Below are 13,273 nucleotides of genomic sequence, written 5' to 3'. Positions count from 1 at the left end.
GAAGAGAAAAAAAAACACGAAGCAGTGGATATGGGAGGTTTTTTGGGTCAGGACTGGAAATTGCACACCCATTACTTCTACTTTATTCCAGTAAATAAAACATAGCCATGTGGCTACACCTGTGTAGGAAATATAGTCTAGTTTATGCCCATATATGATTTGATGAGCCTAGAAGTCACCATGTCCAGTTAGCGACTTCAAGTATGCTGGTGGAGTTTAAGTCTAGAGCTCAGGGAAGTCTATATTGGAGATGTAAGTTTTGGAACTACATAGCATAAGATAATATTTAAAAGTATGAGACAGGGAGAGAGTCTTAGGTGGACAAGGTCTAGGATCAAGTGATACCTGACATTTATGGCCAAATATTATAAAAGAGACAATGTAAAATTGGTTGTGGGCTAACACACCACCATCAGGTAAAGGAGAGTATTAGCCTCACAGTCTGAGCCCTAACAACCCATTGGGGCAGTCAGTACCTTTGACAGGAAGAAGGAAGGCATTTTGAAGGGTGAGAACTTGTAGGCATGTAAAATGTAGCTTTAGTCCTCAGGAACAGAGACCAGTTTGGAATTGTGGAAGACAAAAAGGAAATGGGACTGGACTGTTGAATTGGGTATCTCTACTCTTTAGGGTCTAGAGAGGGAAAGGGACACATAGGCCTATTTCAGAGTCTTCCATTTTAGCTGTAGGTGCTTGGGCAAGTAACTTCAACTCCTTAGTTGCTCATTTGTAAAATAGAGATAATTATAATATCTTTTAGGTAGGGTTTTGGGAATTAAAGATAAGCCACATGAAACATAAGCACAGTGACTATCACATGGGCAGGGCTCAATATGTTCTTAGTTCTTTTTATGTCAATTTCGTTGAGAAGCATCTACATATTTGCAAATGGCCATGTACATCATTGGTATTTAGTAAATGTTGAAAGCATAAGTATGGATGTAGTAAAGGCCGAGCAAATCTTAATGTCATTAAGAGATTATAATGATAAACCTTCAAATAAATGTTATGTGAAGAACATTATAGTCCCAGGGATAAACAAAATATTTCAATATAAGAAGACACTCAGGTAAAATTTTAAGCCACTTGGCAAAATTATTGCATAATTTATTTGATTTAGGAAGCCTACATTTTGTAAGCAGATTTACAACAAATGATTTTTTTAAATTGAAATCTTATAGCAGTAAAAATTGTAGACATTTCATATTTTTCTTATGTTAAAAAATTCTGTAGTTAATTCTTATTCAGGTATAACTGACAGCTATACATCAATACTATTTTCAATTCTCAAATCAATAACCTGGATGTTTTTTGGAAAAAAAAATCTAATTAGTTTCACTGAGGGGTTACCTTGTAACACAGGGGAAAAGCCCACTGCTCCTGAGGTATTGACTGGGATAGAAGCCCTTTTTAACGGCCCCCTATGAGGTCAATTTAAGTGCTCTGGGCAATACGTGGGAACTAAAGTAGCTCTAAAGACAACTTCTGTTCTTTTGCCCAGCTCGGTTAGTACCACTTTGTTTACCTTTGGTACAAAATATGCTTTTCACTTTGGGTGCTAGTTTCCTACGAGTGGGATGTTGTTGCCCAAATAGACATGAATCATCCCTGAGCAAAACAAAAAATGTCTCAACATAAATTCTGGGCTGTTAATAGCTCTTTGGATATATTCTGTTGCATACATTCCTCATACCATCTCTTTCCCCATCATTTTTACTTATTGAATGTATACTTACCTTGCAAGAGGAAACTCAAATGTCACTTTCTCTTTGACTTTTTTTTTCTCCTGTCAGTATAACATTCTCTATTTTGCTGCTAGAGTATTTTATGCTTGTTGAGACCAGCACTTTCCCCAATGCATTGCAAGTATTTCTTTATGTGTCTCTGTGCTTCACTGGATTATGCACTCCTTGAGGACCTGGGCGAATATCATATTTAACTTTGAATCTCCAGAACCTAAGGCAGTACCTGACACATATTTAGCCAATAAAATACCTTTATGTAAAAGCATCTTTATCTGAATATGTAGGTTCCTATTGAGTGACATCATGTCTCATTGCTGTAATACACTAGAACAGTAGTTCTCAACTGGAAGTGATTTGGCACTCCCCTTCTCTGCCCACCCCCCTGCCCCCTGCCGCTCTGCCCCCTGGGATATTTGGTTATGGCTATAGCCAGTGGTCACAACAGATTTGGAGGGGTGGTGCTACTGAATCTAGTGGGTAGAGGCCAGGGATGTTGTTAAACATCCTACGATGCACAGGACAACTACCCACCCCACTCCCAAACAAAGAATTATCCTGCCCCAAGTATCAGTTGTGCTACCATTCCGGAAGAAAAGAAGCCTATGTGATCATACGTTCTCTTGGAACCATATTGATCTACACAGTGTCAATGGCTATTTATATACTGTATCTCCAGCCTAAATATATGTTCGAAGCTTGTGACCCATATCTGTCTTTTCACTTTTCTCCTCTTCCTCCTTCCTTCCTTCCCTCACCCCTCCTTCCTTTCCCTCCCTGCCTTCTGATCTTGTGTCTTTCTTTTTTTACTGTGTTTGCTCAGCATCTCTACTTTTATGCCTCCAAACACCAGAAACACATGTCAAAATAAAATTTATCATTTTCCTAGGACATTCCTTGTGAACTGCGTATATTCTCCTAATTAATGCTCTTTCTATGTACACAGCTGCCCAAGCCAGAAAACTTACATTCAACTTCTACATAAAATAAGACCTTTTAATAAATCCTAAATCCTTCTTTTCTGCCCAGGCCCTTATCGCCCTCTTGTCTCGACAAGTGTGGAGTCTCCTAATTGATCCCCTTGACCCTCCACATCCTTCTCCACATTACTACAAAAATAAATATTTTTAAGGTATTGCTTCATGATTATAGTGTTAATGAGCAATTACTCTAATAATTTGGAGTTACCAAAAACAATAAAGAGGAAAATCTAATTCATTTGTTGTGTTACTACAACCTAGTGCACTTCTTTTAGTTGTCTTTTCTATGCAAATATTCTATATTTCTCATACTAAATTGGAAATATATATAATACATAATAATATATAATTGTATATAATGTCTTTTTTCACTTTTGTCAAAAATTCTCATAACATTAGATATTATTGAAAATTCAGAGACATTTGTGTATCTGAACCTTGTTCTAATTATCCAGGAAAACACTTGGATCAGACTCTTCTGGCTGAGAAAGACTGGGTATAAAAATGAGGTCTATGTCCATGCCTAATAGTATTGTAGTACATATAACACACTACAATAATGCACATTGGATTAACACTGATTGGATGGGCTCCTCTGACTCATTTATCTAAACTTACCTACGTGCAGATCTACATTTGCCTTATATACCGTTTCACGATAGTGTAGGTAAAAAATGGTCAAATGTCAGTTCATATACTCTAACCTCACGTATGAGGCTGAGCTTGGAGGTGGACAGCCATGCCTCCAAAATGGGATGGGATCCTCACTCCTTTAGACTTACCATTTGTAACTGTGACCTTCTGATAAGGTCTTTTGGGGGACTTAGCACTTACCACTCTATCTAAAATGTTCGGTGACTTCCTTCTAAATCTTCGTGATCAGAAAACCTTCCTTTATTTGCCTAAGTGGTGTCTGTGTCTGGTTTTCATCCCTAATGACTATTGGCATTTGTGATCTTTCATTATTTTCCTTCTCTTTGCTCACCTCCCTCTGTCAAGGGATGTTGCAGTGGCCTCCCTCAGCCCTCTGGTACCAGTGCAAACCCTGTTTTGTTATGGTAATTTGGGGTCCTGCCCCTGAGTAAAATGGGGATGATCCAGATCTAGTCACTATGCCATTTCTTTTTTTGTTTTGTTTTGTTTTTAACACCGGTTCTTATTACAAGGTTGTGATGAGGAGCCCCACCTCAGTCTCGTGCTTCAAGCATTGAGCAAACTCAGGTCCCTCACATTGCATGGGTCCCATATGTCCCTTATATGAGGCCAAATGTGGTTGAGTTTTGCTTTTTAAAAAAACTGAATCTGGAAATTATACTGTTTTAATGGGAGAATTATACCTTTGGAGATCACTAAGATGTTTTGTCTTTTACCATTTTATGTGTTTTTAAAGGTTTCCTTTTTTGTTGTTGTTTTTTGCTTTTTTTTGTTTTTGTCTTTTACTGTGTGGATTTGTTTTGTCTGTTTGGTTCTCCCACATTTTAAACCTTTGCGTGCAAGAAACTTTCCAGCCCAAGCCATGCATTGCTCACCAGAGGTATTTTTGCCTTCCTTATATGGTATTTTTATCTACAGTAAGTTCACTCCCTAGGATCTGACATTGCCACTTCCTTCACCTTGCCTCCTTGCCCTGTAGTTTTCTGGGAGTTATAGTTCTAAAAAAGTATAAAAAGAAAGGCAATAAAGGCTGGGTAACAATTTTCAGATTGGTTCAGACTTTGGGTTTTTGAGATAGGGAACAGAATTTGCGAGAGGGATTAAATACTTCTTTATAACATTTTGAGAGGGTGAGTTTGATTTTATCCTGAAGACTAAGGTATCTGTTAGGGGATTCTAAGCAGGGTAAATAACTCCTTCAAATCGGCACATTAGCTGATGCCTCCACTGTCCTGCCTGAATGACGGATATTCATTATCCTTCTCCAAAATGTGTGTGGAATGTGCAGTAGTAGTGGAATCTAAATAATTCTAAAGATTGTTGTGCTTTTAAGGTTTTGTCGATATAGCTGTCTAATGACAATCGTCTATTCTCCGACCTCCCCACTTTTTAAAGTTTACAAAATCTTTTTTTATATTTTCCATCTGTCTAATGTCAGAAATTTCTGAATTTCATGTTCAGTTCTGTTAAAGGTATCTGAAGTCATTAAACATATTAAAAAATGAGAAAACGTTAGCCTTCTATGTCCTACAGCTTGGATATGTGTCATAGACATGACACATGAAATGGATGGAAATTTATTAGTTAAAATAGTCTATTAAACAACACATTATATATCTATAGTTTATTGATGTTTGATGATTATAAGGAAGTTTCCAAGCCTCTATAAAACTCTTAAGTTGTTTCTGAATCATTAGAGAAAAAATATTATTATTTTCAGTTTATTATCATGTATATTTTAGTGTGGTTTAATTTTTAAAAATAATTCTGTTTTGGGGCGCCTGGGTGGCTCAGTTGGTTAAGCATCTGACTCTTGACTTCAGCTCAGGTCATAATCTCACCGTTTGTGAGATCGAGCCCTGCATCAGGCTCTGTGCTGACACCATGGAGACTGCTTGGGATTCTGGCTTCCTCTGTCTCTGCCCCTTCCCCCACTTGCTCTCTATCTCTCTTTCAAAATAAATAAAAATAAACTTAAAAAAGTAGAAAATCTAAAAAAATTATACATTTGTGATTTTTGCCTGTACACATAATTCTCTGTTTAGCAATTTTTTTTGATGAACTGGAATATCTTCATGGGAATTAGTCTCCCTTCCCAAGTTCTGCAGTTTTATCCTCTTTATAATACTCTCTATACTGATTTGGATCAGAGCTATCTCAACATGTACCTTTTTTTCTTGATAAATTGTTTTTTAGTTTATTATTTACTTTATTAATTAATTTAATATTTACCCTACTGTTTTTTTACTTTACTATTTATTTTCCTTTATTTACTAGAACAAGGAAGTGGATCACCTGTTCTATTAATGGAATTTCAAAATCCTCTCCTGCCCCATCTTCCTCCATCCCCGGTGCCCCTGCTTCCTAGTGTCTGCCTGTATGCAATACTCAGAAAAACTGTGGGAAGGTTCTAAAGTTCCATTCAAGTATTCTCACAACTGTTTGGCTGATTTCTGAAATATTGCAAGCAGAACTTTATTGCTTTAGCATAGATTCAAATGAAAATGCAGATGTTTTTGGGAAGGGTTATGCTTTAAGGTACTAGGATCTTTTGTAATCTGGTATGAATAAAGTAGCAAAGCATATGCTTGACAGCATGCAGCAGAAAAAGCCCAATTATAGGGCAGAGATTTGGATGCGAGGGGTACCCAGGAAAAGCTTCCCCACCATGGCATTGTGGCCCACGTCTTGGTGTGCTTTCTGGTAATGAACTATCTTCAGGGAATGAAAAGCTTAGGCAAAGATTCACTAACTCCAAAATTCTCTCATCTGGCTGAAATCACTCTAGTTTGTAATTTAAATCCATTATTCTTGTTAGTAGAAACAGAAGACATCTTGATCAAGTGTTCAACAATGTCATGGCTTCCCTCTTGACATCTCTTCTTTAGGGGAATTTTATATCAATTCTTTTAGCCTTTAATCTGCCACCCAGACTTTGAATTATTGCTCTGTTCTCACAAGGCTTCTCTTAAAGATTTCCACAACTTCTAGGGCGAAGTGAGTGAGTGTCAGGTAAATTCTGTTTTCAGTGGGATGTGATTTCACACTCTTTTTGTACTCTTGTTTATATGGGTCACATTCGAAGCCTTGGAATTCCTTATATAACACTATCTTTGTGACTGTACTTTTCCCTAGTTTCTTGCTTCACATACAGAACTGAATTTGTCACTTCATGTTTTATACAGCAATCCTTAAAGGCCGCCTTGTCTGAGGCCTGCAGTGACAGCATCCGGACCCTTATAGAAGCAGGGCAACAGGGATAACTAATGACTTTTTGGAGATTCATAAAATGTCCAGTATCCACTGGATAAGGACAGTGGGCCCAACTCTGCAGAAACTTGCAGTAAATTTCTATCTTCATATTCATAGTGATCTGGTGAAATCAACCTGTTTGTATGTCAACATGCTTTTCTGTAAAATTAGGTTCATGATATTTAATTTCTCTTGGCCTCACATTGGGATTTATGAAAAATAAGGAAAAAGGGAACATGACTGTAAAATATTTTGAGCTGAAAAATACCATCAGCAATTGTTAATTTATCTGAAGTTAATGTTCATATCAGTAAATCAAAATCAAAATAAATTCTGTCACTGAAATTTATTCATCTGTTTTCTTTCTTCATCCCTGTATTCCTTCTTGTTCCATACATATGCACTTAGTACAACATGTACCAGGTATCAGTCTGGGTAATACACTGATAAATTAGACCTTGCCATCATGAGATGCCATGAGATCCTTGCCATCATGGGGTTTATGTACTCCATGTGTGAATGAGGGTTTGTATTTATTGCATGAGAGACAAAAATAGGCAAGTAAATGAATATACAAGTGAGTTACACATTGTGAACATTACTGAGAAGGAAATAGAGTGACGTAATAGGGAATACTTGGGTGTGCAGAAGAGGCTAGTGTGGTTGGAGCGGAAGATCAGGTGGTGGGTGGAATAAAATGATGAAGAGGCTGTATCCTATAGAGTAAGAGTTTGGTTTTATTTTAAGAGCAAAGGGAAAACACTCAAGTGTGAAGAGCATGTTGAGGTGATTTAAATTAAAAAACAACAACACTGTAATTGTTCTTTGGAAGATACATATGGGGAGGTGAAGGTAGAAGCAGGGACCCCACCTAGGAGGCTATTGTAATTGTTCAGATGGGAGGCAATGATGGCTTGAACTGGATGAGAGTCCAAAAGAGTATAGAGGAGTAGGCACATTGCAGGTATATGGTGAAAATAGAACCAACAAATCTTAGTGAGGGATTAGGCTTGGGGGATGAGGAAAGGAGACATCAGGAATAAGTGCTATTTTTTTAGCTCGAGGATAATGGTGTATTTTATTGAGCTTGGAACATGTTTGAAGTGGAGTGGGATCAGCAGTCTTCTTTCAGGTTTTTCTTTGTTGTTGTTTACTTGTTTGTTTTTTTGTTTTTTGTTTGAGAAGCCTAATACTTGTAGGTACCCAAGGGGATAGGCCAAGTAGGCTGTTACATATTTAGGTCTATTTCACAAGGGAAAGGCCAGCTTTGGAGATACCTAGGAGACATTAGTATATAGGTATGTTTAAAGCATAGGATTTGATATGATTCTCTAGGGAGAGTATACCAAGCAAAGATACTAGAGGTTAAAGCTGAGCTGGAAAGGGTGGCACTTTATATTTGTCAGTCAACTAGGATGGAGGTCAGCAAACCACAACCTGTGGACCACATCCAGCCTGGGGCCTATTAGTGCATGGCTACCAGTTAAGAAAGGTTTTTATACTTTCAAAGACTTGTAAGGAAAACAAAGAAGAATATATGAGATTGCATGTGGCTCACAAAGCCTAAAATATTTATGATCTAGCCTTTTTAGAGAAGAGGTTTGAAAAAGTTAGAGAATATGAAGCAAGCAAAGGAAACTGAGAAGAAATGTGCAGAAATTTAGGGGGGAAATCAGAAGAGTATGATGTCATGGAGGCTAAGACAAGAAAGTGAAAAAAAGTCTCTGAGAGGATACTAAGATGAGGACAAAGAATGACCTGAATACCATGGATGATCTCATTAGTTAAGGAAAGCGACATTAGTGTCTGTAGCAAACAGCAGTAACATTTCAATGACTTGACACAATACAAGTTTATTTCTCAAGAGTGCAATTTTCGGTTGGCCAGAGGTGCAGAGGTGGTGTGCTCAGCTCCATATATTCGTATGGGGACACAAGTCCTTTTATTTTGTGGCTCTGTTATACTTTTGGGCTTTGAAATATGAAGCTGGATCCAGATCCACCAGCATTGGGTCTGTGGATGGAGGAAGAGAGGAAGGATCACCCGTGCTAACTCTGTCATGGGCTATATCACTTTTTTTCACATTTGATTGGCTAGAGCTTAATCACATGGATATAGGCAACAACAAGGGAGGCTGGGAGCTGTAGTCTGAATATGTTTCTGGAAGATAAAGTAGATGGGGTTTGGTGAACACATAGTAGTCTCTGCTACCGAGATCTCAATAAGAGCAGTTTTTACAGTGTGGACCCAGAGGAAACCATAGCTCAGTGGCTGTGGGTGTGAGGTTAAGAAATGGAGACAGCAAGCGCAGATATCTCTTTCAATACATGTAACTGTGAAGGGGATCATGAAACGGGATGGTAGATGGAGAGGAATGGAGGGTCAAGAGAAGTTTTCCATGGAGGAAGCCTTGTGTAGTAATAATAACAACAATGGTACTGATGATGATGATACTAACAACCATCAATTTTTGAGAACTTATTTTGTACTAGACATAGTTCCAAATACTTTTCCTATGTTAACTCATTTAATCCCTGCAATACATTTGTTGGTGTTGTAGGTGTTCTTGTTATTCCTATTTTAATAGACGAGAAAACTGAAGAACAGAGAGGTTAAGTAACTAGCCCAACATCACACAGTTGTTGGTAGAGCCAGGATTAAAGTTCAGCTAATATAGTTCCTGTGTTAATGTTAGCTATAATGCTTGGTAGGAAGAGCACAGCTTTTAGAATCAAATGGACTTGGATTTGAAATCTGTACTTGTTTCTTAATAGTTACTTGACCTTGGAGAAGTCATATAGCTTCTCAGTTTTCTTACAGATATAAAGAAGATAATGACTAGTGTAGAATTATTTTTAGTGTTAAATAATATATTTAAAGCACTGAGTATTATGCCCAATACTTACTAGACATACAATAAATGGTAACTTTAATTTACTAATTATGAAAGATATAAGTCTAAATAGATTTTTTTCATTTTACACATTTATTCTTTACTTACAAACAGATTTAGAAAACTTGCTCATGCTTTATAGTCCAGTAGATATGAGTGAACATATCATTATGCATAAGTATTTTAAGAGGTTCAAGCATTGAAAATCAAGTTGTATATGATTTTAAATGTGTATACTACTTTATAAGTTCTGTAATGCCTTAGGGGAATCTTTCACAAAACAGTGTCTGATAGCAAATTGATGTTCTGTGCTTTTATTGTCATTTATCCCCTTATGTTGGATAAATGTGCCCTTTGTTTATAAAATTCTAGAGTGGAGGGTTAATCTATTGAAAGACTTACCGCTTTTCACATTCAAAAGGTCACTGGAATTTTATAAATACAAATAAATGGATATATCATCCAGTGAGAAAGATATGTCGCTTATCAAACCAGGGCCTCTGTCTAATGAAATGTGACACCTCCTAAACTCTCTGGGCTCTTAGAACAAGAGAAAGAAAGCAGAAAATGTATTAACTGGTTGAGTGTAGTCAGCTAGTCATACTTGCCAGATGGCAAACATATCTTTCCCACTGTAAAATTTATTTTTTGAAGTTTATTTATTTATTTTGAGAGAGAGCACACATGCTTGGGAGGGGCAGAGAGAGAGGGAAAGAGAGAGAATCCCAAGTAGGCTCCATGCTGTCAGCACAGAGCATAATGTGGGGCTCCATCTCACGAACTGTGGGAACATGACCTGAGCCAAATTCAGGAGTCGGGTGCTTAACCAACTGAGCCACCCAGGTGCCCTTGTGAGGTGAAATTTCTTAAAAAAAAAAAAAAAATCTACCATGTTTGGAAGATGCTTTGAGTAGTTTTTAATTGGTGGGGTTTGTGTGAAAAGAGTCTCTTTTAAATCTAAGATAAATTCATTCCTGAAAGTGAAAGACCTCATTATAAGGAAATTATATGATATGGGTCCCACGAGAAAAGCTATAGAGAGGATTCCAGGTACTATATAATTTTACATCAAAGACTCTAAGCCATTAATGGTGTTCCTCTAGAAAAAGCTGTGTCTTTTAGGTTCTAGCCCTTTTATGAATTAACATGTCTTAGGAAGAGATACATGGAAACATTAACCTGGTTATGTTCCCCTGCTCTTTCTGGGAATTCCAGACCAACTTCAGCCTTTTCCCAGCTGTACCAGTGATCTCTCAGATAGGTAAGGGCCTCTTGGAATCCTCGGGGGCACCTAGAGCATGTGCTGGTTGGGATCACATGGCCTCAGAGGCAAAGGCTTTGGAGCATAGCTCTTGGTAAAGAGCTGTGTATTCAAAAAATTTTCTAGTGATCTTGTCTGATTGGGATCACATGGCCTGTGCTGGTTGGGATCACATGGCCTCAGAGGCAAAGGCTTTGGAGCATAGCTCTTGGTAAAGAGCTGTGTATTCAAAAAATTTTCTAGTGATCTTGTCACTTAGCAGTGGCAAATTTATTTAATCTCTTTATGCCTTACTGTCCCCTTTGTAAAGTGTAGCTGTTGATGCCTCTCACATAGAGTTGCTGTGAGAATAAAAGAAACAATGAATATAAGGTGCATTGCACCATTTCTGGCAATGAAGTCCACCAAGGATGGAAACCATTATTATTACTTGGGCATTATTAAGCAGTCTACCCCGATAGACCTGGGGCTTAGGCAATGCTGAGATGATTCTTAATCTCAGAGACCAAATGAGAAAAGAGTAAGATAAAAACTGGGTACTTCCTGCTCCAGAATTATCTAGTTCAAGTACAGTCTTGTAGGGGGTTGGGTCTGGGCGGGAAGTCTAGAGAGAGAAGTCAGCGCAGGGGATATAATGTGATCTTGGGTAGAAAACAATGCTCAAAAGGTAAAAATTCACATCTGAATTCCAACAGATGTGGAATTGGAGAGGATTAAAGGCCATATCAGGACATGGGACTGGGACTGGGACTGGTATCCACCAATCCAAATTTCAGTCTGTGGCCATTTGAGTGGAGAGTTTCTCCTCAGGCATATAGAGTGGGGCAGTAGTGACAGGTGAGAGACAGAGTCAGAAAGGCAGGGGTTATGAGGTCAGATTAGAGGAAAAGGGGTCTGAAAAGGAGGGGGAATGTAGGACTTGGGGAAAATCAAATCATGTGGATCCTCAGTTAACACTCTTCAGTCATAGGGATGGGGAACTATGGGCAAGGTCTGATCCATTGATCAGAGAGATAGGGTCCCAAAAGCTGAAATTTAGGCTAATGAGGTCAAGCCCCTGAAGGCAGAAATGCTGTGGGATGAGGACAAGGATGGTTTCCCTAGACAATGGAGAGGAGGGATTACAAAAGGCAGAAGGGCTCCTTGTGAAGAATGGAGGCTTCCAGGAGAAAAGTAGGACCAATAGCGAGTCAGGCTGATGCTAGTTCCGGGAAGGTTACCTTATATTGGCTGTTGCTCATGGTTAAGATGTGTCCTAGAGAGTGGGCCTGGACTGACCCTGTGCTTGGGGTAGGAGTCAGATTTGTGAATGGGTATGAACTGATTAGGGCAAGCCCCTCACAACTACTAGGTGATCTTTCTAAAAAGACAAATCTGATCCTATCTCTTCTCATAAAACCATTTAGTGGCTCCTGTTGTCTATGGGATATAGTCCAACTTGTTTAGATTGGTATTAAAGGACTGCCATGATGTGGCTCCAGCCACCTTTCCAGGTTTGATTTTTTCCCTCAGATATTTTCCCCTGCACCACAACCATGCAAAAAACTACTTATCATTTCTCAAACATGCTTCTGCCAGACTCTTATGCCATATGACCTCCTGTTTTCTATGTATCCTCCTTGAATTAAAGTATATTCTTTTTTTTAAAATTCAAGTTCAAGTTAGTTAACATACAGTGTAGTATTGGTTTCAAGAGTAGAGTTTAGTGATTCATCACTTACATATAATACCCAGTGCTCATCTCAACAAGTACCCTCCTTTTTTTTTTTTTAATTTTTTTAACATTTATTTATTTTTGAGACAGAGAGAGACAGAGCATGAACAGGGGAGGGGCAGAGAGAGAGGGAGACACAGAATCTGAAACGGGCTCCAGGCTCTGAGCTGTCAGCACAGAGCCCGATGCGGGGCTCGAACTCACGGACCGCGAGATCACGACCTGAGCCGAAGTCAGACGCTTAACCGACTGAGCCACCCAGGTGCCCCCAACAAGTGCCCTCCTTAATGCCCATCACCCCTTTAGCCCATCCCCCCGCCCATTTCCACTCCAGCAACCCTCAGTTTGTTCTCTGTATTTAAGAGTCTCTTAAGGTTTGCCTTCCTGGTTTTTTTTTTTTTTTTTTTTTTTTTTTGCCTTCCTCTCTGTTTTTATCTTATTTTTTCTTCCCTTCCCCTATGTTCATCTGTTGTGTTTCTTAAATTCCACATGAGTGAAATCATATATTTGTTTTTCTCTGACTGACTTATTTTGCTTAGCATAATACATTCTAGTTCATCCATGTAGTTACAAATGGCAAGATTTCATTCTTTTTGATTGTCAAGTAATATTCCATTGTGTGTATATATACCACATCTTCTTTATCCATTCATCAGTCGGTGGACATTTGGGCTCTTTCCATAATTTGGCTATTGTTGATAACGCTGCTATAAACATTGGGGTGCATGTGCCCCTTCAAATCAGCATTTTTGTATCCTTTAGATAAATACCTGTTAG

At 38.4% G+C, this 13,273-nt stretch overlaps 1 long non-coding RNA gene across 4 annotated transcripts in view; it reads left to right on the top strand.

The window, feature by feature from the left end:
- The window catches only part of LOC131496187 (uncharacterized), a 172,674-nt gene that overhangs the window by 89,474 nt on the left and 69,927 nt on the right, over positions 1-13,273 (top strand). The window lies entirely within an intron of this gene.

The sequence above is a fragment of the Neofelis nebulosa genome, chromosome 15 (assembly GCF_028018385.1).
Source record: "Neofelis nebulosa isolate mNeoNeb1 chromosome 15, mNeoNeb1.pri, whole genome shotgun sequence".
Taxonomy (NCBI): Eukaryota; Metazoa; Chordata; class Mammalia; order Carnivora; family Felidae; genus Neofelis; species Neofelis nebulosa.
This window is presented reverse-complemented; position numbering and strand designations above follow the sequence as displayed.